Source organism: Heterodontus francisci, chromosome 34, assembly GCF_036365525.1.
Source record: "Heterodontus francisci isolate sHetFra1 chromosome 34, sHetFra1.hap1, whole genome shotgun sequence".
Classification (NCBI taxonomy): Eukaryota; Metazoa; Chordata; class Chondrichthyes; order Heterodontiformes; family Heterodontidae; genus Heterodontus; species Heterodontus francisci.
In genome coordinates this window covers 29115607-29125277 of record NC_090404.1, presented here as the reverse complement: position 1 = coordinate 29125277, position 9671 = coordinate 29115607, and the positions used below count along the sequence as shown (strand labels likewise).

The 9671-nt window shown below is 47.6% G+C and overlaps 1 protein-coding gene across 1 annotated transcript in view; it reads right to left on the bottom strand.

The window, feature by feature from the left end:
- The window catches only part of LOC137349258 (zinc finger protein 16-like), an 824782-nt gene that overhangs the window by 719861 nt on the left and 95250 nt on the right, over nt 1-9671 (bottom strand). The gene's annotated exons all lie outside the window — the stretch shown is intronic.

Genomic DNA, 9671 nt, shown 5'->3' with positions numbered 1-9671 from the left:
AAGGTGAGCTGAAAATCATAACTATTGTGTTGGCTTGGAGAAAGGCAGCACTCTGTATTTACATATTCATACATGTACAGAGTATTGTGCCATCAGCCTCAGAAACCCAGTGACCATTTATAGTGACTGCAGAGAGCTCACAGGATAGTTACACTGTAGCCAATAAACAGCACTTGTGGTGCAGGACAGTCTTTTCCAGATAATCTTAAGCAATGTCAAACCACACATTGAAGAAAGATGGCCAGAGTTAGACTCCTTGTCTTCCATCACTATGGTGTAAAAGACAGCTTCACACTGACTCCAGGTTTACAGTGTGACTGGGGCAGCAGACAGTGAAAGTGGAGATGAACAATGAATGGAATTCGGCCATACACCTGAGCAAACTGATAAGTGGAAATTCCAGATCACTTCAGTTGCTGCAAAGTACAGGATATATTCAGTTTATACAGTTCATGTTCACTGCAGGATATTCACATTCAGTAACCAGTTTGTGCAGAGTTTTCAGAAATTATTTCAGACACACACTGCTGTGTAAATGGAAGCAAGTTACAAATTCCTATTGACAGACCAATGTTTTTGCTGCAGACCAGCGACTTGCCAGCTACTGATCCTGCACCATTAATTTTAAACCATGTCAAATGAGCTGTGTCAGTTCTCAGGTGATCTCTGCTAAGATATCCCATGAAGGCAAAAACAAACATTGGGAATTGGTCTGTGTTTACACACACCTCCTTTTTTGCCATTTACAGAAGACTGACACACTGAAGTTGTGAAGGAGGATGCAGTTCCACCCACTTGATTTCCTGGGTGAAGCTCATCTCCACCAAGGTGGAAGAATGTAAAAAATAAAGACTAATTAAAAACAGGTAGAAAGACCACAGGGTAGCTTTGTGTTGAACAGTCAATTCCCATTTTTTTTTTTTTAAGGCCGCTCTTTTGGTCAAGGTCGGAAAGGGAGAAGCCATTGGTGGATTTCCAAAACCCCAAAGTCGGAAATCTGTTATATAGTGGAAATTTCTCATCCCCGAGTTACTTGTGAACTCGCTGGTGTGTCAGAAGGTTGGATGACTGAGTGAATGCCTTCCCACACTCTGAACAGGTGAATGGCCTCTCCCCAGTGTGAACTCGCTGGTGTGTCAGGAGGTTGGATGAAGTAGTGAATCCCTTCCCACACTCTGAACAGGTGAATGGCCTCTCCCCAGTGTGAACTCGCTGGTGTGTCAACAGGTGGGATGACCCAGTGAATCCCTTCCCACACTCTGAGCAGGTGAATGGCCTCTCCTCAGTGTGAACTCGCTGGTGTTTCAGCAGGGCGGATGACTGAGCGAATCCCTTCCCACAATCGGAGCAGGTGAACGGCCTCTCCTCAGTGTGAACTCGCTGGTGTTTCAGCAGGGCGGATGACTGAGTGAATCCCTTCCCACACTCCGAGCAGGTGAACGGCCTCTCCCCAGTGTGAACCCGCTGGTGTGTTAGAAGGTGGGATGACTGAGTGAATCCCTTCCCACACTCTGAGCAGGAAAACGGCCTCTCCCCAGTGTGAACTCGCTGGTGTGTCAGCAGGTCGGATGAAGTAGTGCATCCCTTCCCACACTGTGAGCAGGTGAACGGCCTCTCCCCAGTGTGAACCCGCTGGTGTTTCAGCAGGTCGGATGAAGTAGTGCATCCCTTCCCACACTGTGAGCAAGTGAATGGCCTCTCCCCAGTGTGAACTCGCTGATGTGTCAGAAGACTGGATAACTGAGTGAATCCCTTCCCACACTCTAAGCAGGTGAACGGCCTCTCCCCGGTGTGAACTCGCTGGTGTGCCAGCAGAGTGGATGAACAGTTGAATCTCTTCCCACATTCTGAGCAGGTGAACGGCCTCTCCCCAGTGTGGATTCGCTGGTGTCTCAGCAGGTCTGATGACGTAGTGAATCCTTTCCCACACTCTGAGCAGATGTATGGCCTCTCCCCGCTGTGAACCCGCCGGTGTTTCAGCAGGGTGGATGACTGAGTGAATCTCTTCCCACACTCGGAGCAGGTGAACGGCCTCTCCCCAGTGTGAATGCGCTGGTGTTCAGTGAGATCACCTGATCGATTGAATCCAGTCCCGCAGTGAGAACACCTGAATGGTCTCTCATCAGTGTGAACACGTTGATGGATCATCAGTTCAGACACACATTTATAGCAATTCCCACAGTCTGGACATTTAAAAGGTCTCTCATCAGTGTGAACTCGCTGGTGTCTCAGCAAGTCGGATGATTGAGAGAATCCCTTCCCACACTCGGAGCAGGTGAACGGCCTCTCCAGGGTGTGACTGCCTGGATGAGTTTCCAGCTCAATTGGATAATTCAATCCCTTTCCACAGTCCCCATATTTACATGGTTTCTTCCCAGTGTGACTGCGCTTGTGTCTTGACAGGCCAGATGATCGGCTGAAACCTCGTCCACACACAGAACAAGTGTACAGTTTTTCCCCACTGTGATCGCAGCTTTTTCCTTTCATGTTCAAAATCCAGTGATATTCGGGTTACGATAAATTTGGCGACTCCTTCAGATCCTGATCTGACATTTGCTTTGCATTTCACGGCTGCAAATCCTCCCCTTTCAAAACCCTGTGAAACGGATTTAAAATAGAAATAAAAGAGTGCGAGAGAACCCACAAAAACACAAAGGCAGGTTGTGAAATGGAGCTGAATGAATCTGGTAATTTATGGGGCCGGCACTAGGAAAAATGACCATGAAAGCTGCTGGATTGATGGACAACCCCAACTGGTTCACTAATGTCCTTCAGGGAAGGGAACCTGACACCCAGTCTGGACCGACACAAGACTTTGCCCTCTGTGGGAGAGAGAGAGGGAGGGGCAGAGAGAAGGATTTTATATGTCCACAACTCGACCAGAACTGTGACAGAACCTCCTAAACACTCAACTACCATCATCTATAAGGACCAGGGTAGCAGGTGTATGTGAATCACCTCCAAGTTCCCCTCCAAGTCACACACCATCCTGACTTGTTTGACATCCAGTACTAGATGAACAGAAATTTCCTCCAATTAAATATTGACAAGTCTGAAGCCATTGCCTTCAATTCCTGTTACAAACTCCACTCCCTCACCACCAACTCAATCCCTCTCCATGGCAACTGTGAGGCTAAACCAGACCACTCATAACCTCGGTGTCAGATTTGACCCGAAGATGAGCTTCCAACCGCATATCAGCACCATCACTCAGACCGACTATTTCCACCTCAGTAACATCGTCCGACTTCACCACTGCCTCAGCTCATCTGCCTCTGAAACTTACATCCATGTATTTGTTACCTCTCAACTTGACTATTCTAACACACTCCTGTCCGGCCTCCCACATTCTACCCTCTGTAAACTTGAGATCATCCAAAACTCTGCTGCCTGTGTCCTTACTCGAACCCAATCCTGTTCACCCATCACCACTGTGCTCACTGGCCTACACAGACTCCCAGTTAAGCAGCACCTCAATTTTAAAATCCTCATCCTTGTTTTCAAATCCCTCCATGCCCTCGCCCCTCACTATCTCTATAATCTCCTCCAGTCCTACAACCCTCCGAGAGATCAGGGTTAATCTAATTCTGGCATCTTGAGCATCCCTGATTTTCATTGCTCCACCACTGGTGACCGTGCCTTCAGATGCCAAGGTCATAATCTTTGGAAATTCCTTCCTCATCCTCTCCGCCTCTCTACCTCACCTTCTGCGCTTTCGACCAAGCTTTTGGTCATTTGCCTGATATCACCTTATGTGGCCCAGTGTCAAATGTGGCTTTCTAACACTCCTGTGAACTGCCTTGGAACATTTATTCCTTCATCATCAAAATGAAAATCCTGTAACCCCTTCCCCAACCCCATTGTGGGAGCACCTTCACCACACAGACTGCAGTGGTTCAAGAAGGCGGCCCACCATCACCTTCTCAATGGGCAACTGGGGATTGGCAATATATGCTGATCTTACTGGTGATGCCCATATCCCAAGAATTAAGTAAAAAATCTGTACATGTAAAATGGATTAAAAACGTCTACAAAAATACTTGTTACTATAACAACACTCTTTCACACTGAGTTGTTGGTTTATTTAGCAACCTCGTCACCCCTGTAATCTACCTCTCTTCACAGTCTCACATTGGTAATTGCTGGACCCGACTGGGCTCAACAGTACTCGGCGATAAAACCAGCAGCTTCTCCTTCATCTCTATTCCAGAACAAACTGATGCAACAAAAAAGACCAACACAGATGGTCCACATCCAGCATCCACCCCGATACAAACTGGCTCTTAATTGGCCCGTCTCTGTTTCTCGACTCATTTCTATGAGCAACACCTGCATTAAAATAAAACCAAAATACTGTGGATGCTCGCAATCAGAAATAAAAGGAGGAAATACAGGAAATGCTCAGCAGGTCAGGAAGCATCTGTGGAGAGAGAAAGAGAGTTACTGTTTCAGGCACATCGAGCTGCTGGAGCCTGCACCCTGGAACTCAGAGTGGGAGAAGGAGGAAGAATGAGGAGAGGCAGTTTTGTCCAACACTCACAACAACCTACAATCCACCTACATTACCGGGATAGGGAGACAGAGTTTAGAAACACTCAGCAACACGACTCCAGTAAAAGATCCCAGGAGGAAAAGGGGGAGCAGTGTGTGTACCTGCCCTGATATCCCCCTCCCCAGGCCTGTCAGTCAAACCCCCCACTCCTCCCAGTCCACAGCTCAGCCTATCAGCTTCCTGCACCTTGAGCCAGCCCTGCCCAGGTGTGGCCCAGTCCAAGGGGAGTCTTTGTGGAACCGGGGAGGGGGGACCTCCTGCCCTGTGCTGTGTCCCAAATGGTTCCTCCCTCCCTCCCCTCCCCCAGGCCCCTTTATAACTGAGCTCAGTTTCCTTTAAAGTTTTGTCCTTACCAACTCACAAACGGCTCTCCACCGCCATCACTTGCACTACGCATGCTCCGAAACCTTTAGAGGAGTGCGCTTGCGCACTCAGTACTGGAAGCTCCCGCTGGTGACCTCTGACCTGAGATAAAAAAACAGGAAGTGCTGGAATTACTCCGACAGGTCAGGCAGCATCTGTGGAGAGAGAAACAAAATTAATATTTCAGGTCTGTGACCTTTCATCAGAAATGGCAAAGGTTAGAAAAGAATTAGGTTTTAAGCAAGTGAAGGGGGGTGGTGGAGAGAACAAAGGGGAAGGTGTTTGATCAGGCAGAAAATGATTAAATAACACTGACAACGCAATGCGTCCCAGTGATTGACGGCGGCTCCCGACCAATAGCAACAGGGGGCGGGGCACGAGGTCAGGCGCGGCCCCGCTTTCTCCGTGGCGCGAGCCCAGCCCTTCACTTGCTTCGATTGCTTGGAGGACCCCAGCGCCGCACCGGTCCTCCAGTCACGCCCCCTCTCTTTCTATTGGACGAGAGCTGCCGCCAATCACCCGGGGGAGCGGGCGGTGTGAGCGGAGCATGCGCGGTCGGCATGGTCTGAGGCAGAGAGCGCTGTTCCAGCAGGTGAAGGGGAGGCGGGTTAATAAAGCCCGGGGCTCGCAGGCTGCAAACAATCTAAACAGTGAGAATACAACAAACAACAAGATCAACCCCCAGCCGCAGCTTCCACCGCTTCCCTCCGGCCCCAATCTCAACAAAGAGCCGAGAGCAGAGACTGTCCCAAAATCCAGGAGAGGCAGGGAACGTCTCTAAATGGAGGAGAACTGGAGAGTGGTCAGGGAGCGTCTCTAAATGGAGGAGAACTGGAGAGTGGTCAGGGAGCGTCTCTAAATGGAGGAGAACTGGAGAGTGGGCAGGGAGCGTCTCTAAATGGAAGAGAACTGGAGAGTGGGCAGGGAGCATCCGGAAATGGAGGGGGAAAGGAGTCTGGGCAGGGAGCGTCTGAAAATGGACGGGAAAAGGGGGACCAAGCAGGGAGTGTCTGTGAATGGAGGAGAAATGGAGAGTGGGCAGGGAGTGTCTCAATGGAGCAGAAATAGGACTGGTCAGGCAGTGTCTGGAAATGGAGAGTTGGCAGTGTGCAGTTGTAAATCGTGGAGAAATGGGGACTGGGATCGTCTGCAAATGGAGGAGTCATGGGGACTGGGTGGGTGGGGAAGCTTGAGAAGCACACAGTATGAGCCGTAAACCCGTTTAATAACCTCCAGGCGCCTCGTTTGCAGCTGTGGGGTTTTCTCCTGGTAATAGGCCCAGATTAATGGAAGCCAGCTTTCCAGCTGCTTTGAAAGAACTGAGGATTAATAAACTGTAACGTCAAAGTCCAAAACTTTAAAGGAAACTTAGTTCAGTTATAAAGACTTAGCTTGGACTGTGCCATACCTGGGCAGGGTTGCCTCAAGGTGCAGGAAGCTTCAAGCTGCTAGGTTGAGCTGTCGCCTGGGAGAGTGGGGTGGGGGGGGCGTTGAGTAACAGGCCTGGGGTGGGGGATATCAAGTCAGGCACACACACTGCTCCCCTTTTTCTCCTGGGATGTTTTACTGGAGTTGTGTTTGTGAGTGTTTCAAAACTCTGTCTCCCTATCCTGGTAATGTAGGTGGATTGTAGGTTGCAGTGTTAGACGATATTGCCTCTCCTCAGAGAGGCATGCGTGACCATCCTGTGCCAGGGGATGCAGGAGGAAAGAATGTTGTGAATTTCTATCCTGAGCTGACAGTGATGACTTTTGTAAACTCCTTTTACAGGGTATTCGAAAGGAAGGATTTGCAGACAGGAAACTGAAACCCAACATCAGATCAAGATCTGACGGAGTCACTCGATTCATCAGGACCTGAATATCACCTGGCTTTGAATGTGGAAGGAGAAATGTTTGTCTGTTCTGTCCGTGGGAAAAGATTTCAAACATCAGTGTGACTGGAAAAGCACCGAGACACACACACACCCGAGTGAGAGTGTTCCAGTGACTGACTGTGGAAAGAGCTTTAACTAGTTACACAGCCTGAAAAAACATCACACCATTCACAGTGGGGAGAAAGCTTACACGTGTTCTGTGTGTGGTGAGGTTTCAACTGATCATCCAAGCTGGAGAGACACAAGGACACCCTCACTACGGAGAAACCATGGAAATGTGGGGACTGTGGGAAGGGATTCAATTACCCATCCCGGCTGGAAATTCATCGATGCACTCACACTGGGGAGAGGCTGTTCACCTGCTCCGTGTGTGGGAAGGGATTTACATGTTCATCCAGCCTCTATATACACCAGCGGGTCGACAGTGTGGAGCGACCGTTTAAATGTTCTGACAGTGAGAAGAGCTTTAAAAGCACAAGGGCTCTACAGACACACCAACACACTCACATTGGGGAGAGGCCATTCACCTGCTCTGTGTGTGGGGAGAGATTCACTCTCTCATCCACCCTGCCGAGACACCAGCGAGTTCACACTCGGGAGAGACTGTTCTCCTGCTCTGTTTGTGGGAAGGGATTTACTCGGTCCTCCCACTTCAATGAACACCAACTTGTGCACATCGATAACAGACCTTTTCAATGTTCTGACTAAGAAGAGATTTAAAAGTGCAAGTAATTTACTGACACACCAGTGAGTTCAGACTAGGGAAGAGGCCGTTCACCTGCTTCATTTATGGGAAGGGATCACTCAGTCATCCGACCCACTGAGACACCAGCGAGTTCGCATAGAACTGCAGAGGGTGAATTCTGCTGTTGATCACATCCAGAACTGAATCATGACTGGAAGCCTGTTTCCAGTGGGGTTCCACAGGGCCCTGTACCAGGTCCCTTGCTTTTTGTGGTACAGTAAAAGCTTTGTTATACAGCATGAATCAGACCTGAGAGGTGCGGGTAATCAAATTCCAGTTAATCAAGAGTCATGCTACCAAGGCAATACAATGTAATAGTTTTAATTTTAATAGAAATAATTACATGCAAAGAACAAGATGTACAATACTGAAATCTTGAGGCAATAATGATACATAGAATTCTTGAGGAACAGGAAACGTAATGTATAAATTACACTAAAACACTAGATGTAGAAGGTGATGGGACAAAATCTGTACTAAACCTAGGGCAAGCCCTGGAAGCTTTCTTGAAAAGATTTCAGATATCAGTTTGCCTACTTGCCTCATGTCTTTTTTACATGAAAGTAGAGCAAAATATGTAGCTGCATAAACTCGTGTGCAGAATAACAAGTCTGCCTTTCAGCAAATTTGATTCATGTATCAAATACTGATGCAGCATTAGCCCAAGTTATTTTCTGTTCCTCACTAAAATCTTCTGCCGAGTCTTCTTCAGTTTCCTTAGACTTCTCAGGATACCGGACACTGTTATTTACACATCAATAACAACCTCCTTGTCGTCTTCAACCCAATCTTCTACATCATTTTCACTAAGCTGCTTGATTGGGTTTGTAGAAGGAACATCCCTCAGCATGTCGAGAATCACTAACTCCAGTACAGTAATGCCCAGAACAATCGGCTGCACTCGGGGAAAGTGCAGCATTGGGAGAAAAGCCTCGGAGGTTTTCAGAAATTCCAGATAATAGAACTTTCGGGTTGGTAAATTGCTGGATAATAAAGCTTTTACTGTGTATATCAATTCTTTAGACTTAAATGTAGGGGGATATGATTAAGAGGTTTGCAGATGAGGCAAAAAGTGACCGTGTAATTGACAGTGAGGAAGAAAGATGTAGACTGCAAGAAAATATCAATGGACTGGTCAGGTGGACAGAAAATGGCAAATGGAATTCAAAAGCAAGAAGATACACAATAAATGGTAGGATACTGAGCAGTGTAGAGGAATACAGGGACCTTGGACTGCATGACCACAAATTCCTGAAGGTGGTTGGACAGGTGGTTAAGAAGGCATACATGCTGCTTGTAATAAAAACAAGAAATGCTGGAACCACTCAACAGGTCTGGCAGCATCTTTCCAGCATCCGCAGTATTTTGCTTTTATCTTAGTGTTTAATTCACTGCCACTTCTCTTCCAGGAATGCCTACCTTGAAGAAGTTCTGCTCTTCTCTCCGAAGGGATTTTCGTTTGTCTTTTTTACCTTGTTCACCTTCATTGCTTTCTATTTCCCTCCTGGTGTTTGATAAAGTTTCTACCAAAACTCATTTTCACAGTCACATCTCCTTCCTCAGTGACACTACAGATGCTGCCAGACCTGCTGAGTGGTTCCAGCATTTCTTGTTTTTATTTCAGATTTCCAGCATCCGCAGTATTTTGCTTTTATATACATGCTGCTTGTTTGTATTGGCTGAGGCACAGGATATAAGAGCTGGGAGGTTATACTGGAACTGTATAAAACACTGGTGAGGCCATAGCTGGAGTACTGTGTGCAGTTTCTGTTCACTGCATTACAGGAAGAATGTGATTGTATTAGAGAGGGTACAGAGGAGATTTACAAGGATGTTGCCAGGATTGGAGAATTTTAGCTGTGAGAAAAGATTGGTTAGGCTAGGGTTGTTTTCTTTGGAACAGAGGAGGCTGAGGTGTATAAAATTATGAGGAGCTGAGATAGAGTGGATAGGAAGAGAGGTCAGTAACCAGGCGAGCCTCTTTAAACAGCGTTCAACTCACACGCAGCTTCCACAGTGCAGACTGCGACACCGACCACTCCCCGGTGTGCAGCAAGGTTAGACTCAAACCAAAGAAGCTGCATCACTCCAAGCAGAAGGGCCGCCTGCACATCAACACTAACAGAATTTCCTAT